This window comes from Maylandia zebra, linkage group LG18 (genome assembly GCF_041146795.1).
Source record: "Maylandia zebra isolate NMK-2024a linkage group LG18, Mzebra_GT3a, whole genome shotgun sequence".
Taxonomy (NCBI): Eukaryota; Metazoa; Chordata; class Actinopteri; order Cichliformes; family Cichlidae; genus Maylandia; species Maylandia zebra.
The window spans coordinates 950,476-954,129 of NC_135184.1; positions in this window are offsets into that span (position 1 = coordinate 950,476).

Below are 3,654 nucleotides of genomic sequence, written 5' to 3' on the forward strand. Positions count from 1 at the left end.
ATATTGATCAGTGCTTTCAGGATCTCGTGATGAAGAAGGCTCAGAGTGCAGCTTCCCCGGCCAAACCTGAGACGCCGTCATCGAAAAGACAACGCTCCAAGGTTTGGAGGCCTATCTCCCCCCACCACCACTTCCCCTGCCAGTGGCGGACTCCCTCAGGTGTCGGTGCGTTGGTGGTTCTTTGTGTCTGGGGGTGGGCGTCCGGGTACACACCGGCTCACTCCTTGGCGGCCGTCTCTTCTCCCCTTTGGTTTTCTTTCTCTCCCTCTCTTTCTTTCATTCTTTCTCCCTGTCCTATCCCCCAGTCATGTCTGTCCCGTTTGTAGCAACTGAAAATAAAATAAATTCATAATTATAATAAAGGTCAATCAAATGGACCAATATGGCAAGGCCATGATGATCCACTTGGTAAAATAAATCTGCTTGGCATCTTTCTTGGCCTTAAGACAACAATTCTGGTGGCTAAATATCCAAACGGGACACACAAAAAAAAACAAAAAAAAAACATCCACATAGATGGCAGGACCCAAGGTTTCCCAGCAGAACATTGCCCAAAGAATTATACTGTTTCTTCGCACAGTGCATGATAAGCGATGCACACACACACACAGCTATCTGATGTAAAAGAAAATTTGACTCATCAGACAAGGGCACCCTCTTCTATTTCTATGTGGTCCAGATCTGATATATTCTGATACGCATATGTCCCTGTTGTTGGCACTTTTGTTGGCAGACAGGTATCAGTATGGGCACCCTCACTGGTCTGCACCTATGCAGCCCCATACGCAATAAACTGTGATGCACTGTCTATCCTGACACCTTTCTATCAGAACCAACATTAACATGTTGGAACAGTCCAAAGTAATTCCACACTATGTGAATAATCATAAGTCCATAACCTAGACACCTATTGCTGATGTGCTTTGTGCAGTGGATCCGTGAAAGTATCACTAAACTGGCCTACATTAAAAAAAAAAAAAGAAAAAAAAAAAAAAAGGAAAGACAACGCCCGGCAGATTCCCCCGGCTCAACATCGCCAGCCGGCAAAGATATTGCCGACATACTGGAGTCAATCGACAAGCGATTGTCCAGTTTCAATGCAAGGCTGTCCTTGGTGGAGATTCTTCACCGAGAATTTAAATGCTTGCGAGAATCCCTGGAGTTCAGCCAGCAGCAGGTGGAAACGCTTGCTGCTGAAAATGCCACGCTAAGGGAGTCGGTGAATTGTCTCACAGAAAATGTTACCCAGCTCAATAGAGAAAATAAAAAAATAAAAGAAACAGTTATTGATCTACAAGCTCATAGCATGCGTGATAATCTGGTATTTTCTGGTATTCCAGAAGCCACTGGAGAGGACGCGGAGACCACGGTAAAAAGCTTCATCAAAACCCACCTGAAGCTGCCGGAGGACACTGTGAAGAACATCGTCTTCAATCGGGTACATCGCATCGGCCCCATTCGGGATACGGCCGGGAGACCACGTCCTATCGTGGCCAAATTCGGCCACTTCAAACAAAAGCAACATGTGAAAAGCCGCGGCAGGGAATTAAAAGGAACGGACTTCAGCGTGAACGACCAGTTCCCCAAAGAGATCTTGGAACGACGCAGGGTCCTCTTCCCAATCCGACGCGGCTTCATCCAGAAGGGCTCCCGCGCTGTCATCGCTGTGGACCGGCTGTACGTGGACGGACAGCTCCACTGCGACCCCAACATCACTCCGTGGCTGTATTAACCTCACACCAGATAAGAATCAACTGCACCATTTCCCTATCCACTCACACTAACTTGCATTAACATCTGTTTAACTTACCAGCATCAAATCGCATCTTAAAGTGTGATTTCATAGCAGAATTAACACCATCACTCTCCGTCAGTGATTTAATTGGAATGTTTACGTTTTGTTTCTGTTTTTTTCTTCTCGTTTTTTTTTTTTCCTCTCTTTTCCCCCTCTTGGTTTTATGCTGCTCACCCCTGTCCTTGGTTTCTTTCTTTATTCCTTTCACTGCCTCGATCACCTGCTTCGACACTCATCCACAAACATCCTTTATTTCGACACATACGCACCATGCGCTCAACGGCAGCACATTTACTTCAGTCAGACAGCGCACACAGTCGTTTAGGATACACACACTTAAGCCAAGCCTACTCATATTAGTAAATATGCAAACACAAAGTCAGACTCAGGGAGCATCTCGCCACACATTTTTTCTCTCTCTCCTTCTCTTTATTTATGAACAAGTGACGTATTCTCTCCACCTGTCTAAGCGACGCACACAGCATACATCCCTAGTTATACACAAACATCTATGGGTGCACTGAGGTTCATTACATGGAATATAAATGGAGTTGGCTCCAGAGAAAAGAGGTTAAAAATATTTAACCAACTCAAAAAACTACAGGCAGATGTTGTCCTATTACAAGAGACCCACAGACCTCTTAGACGTTCCAATGAACTTAAAACACCTGAGTTTCCTAATGTGTTCTCAGCTTGTTATAATTCTAGACAAAGGGGAGCAGCAATTTTAATACATAAAAATATTTATTTCACAGTACTCGATACAGTTATAGATCCAGAGGGCAGATTCTTAATCATTAAACTATCTATACTTGATAAAAAGCTATGTATTGCAAGTGTATATGGTCCAAATGTTGATGATCCCTCATTCTTTCACGGTTTTTTCAGTGCACTCTCTGAACACTTAGATGACACACTCAAAACACATCCGTGTGGAGACCCGGTGCTGATTGTGATGGTGCTGGACCGGTGGGGGCCGAGTCTGACAGACTGTGGTCTATTTGTCAGGAAGTCCTTGATCCAGAGGCAGATGGGGTGGAGAGTCCCAGGTGAGACAGTTTCTGGACCAGGATCTCCGGGATGATATGATTGAATACTGAACTAAAGTCAAGAAAGAGCATTCTCACATAGCTTCCTCGGTGCTCCAGGTGACTCAGCGCAGTGTGGAGCGCTATGGTGATAGCGTCCTCAGTGGATCGATTTGTCCTGTAGGCAAATTGGTGGGGGTCCAGAGTGGGAGGCAGACCGGCCCAATGTTGCTTTGGATGATAACATCATCCAGGTATGCAGCAGCATATGTAGCGTGCAGCCACAGCACCCGGTCCATGAGGTGCTGGAAAGTAATAGTCCAAATAAGCTGAACAGAAGTGTGATGAATTAATACAACCCATACGGCGTGGAAAAGGCAGTTTTTTCTTAGACTTTGCAAACAAGGGAATCTGCCAGTTGCCCTTGGTTAAATGCAGCATTGTGAAAAAACCCAGCAGCGCATAACTGGTTCAGGAGCTCGTCGACCGAGCGCATGGGATAAGCATCAAAGCGAGACACTTCATTCACCTTTCAGTAGTCCACACAGAGAACCATCTTCCTTCACTACAAGAACTATGGGGATACACCAAGCACTGTGCGACTCTTCTGTTACTCCCAGCTAAACATTTCAGTCAATTCCTTTTATGCAATTTGTCTCTTGTGCTCAGGTAACCTGTAGGTCTGTGAATTCAGAGTCATGCTAGGCAGTGTTTCAAAGTGATGCTCCATGAGATTCAGGTGAGATGATACTCACCTGGATAGTACAGCTCATCCATCTTATTAACCAGAGACGTTTAGTTACGTCTAAAAATAACCCACGATAGGTGAAA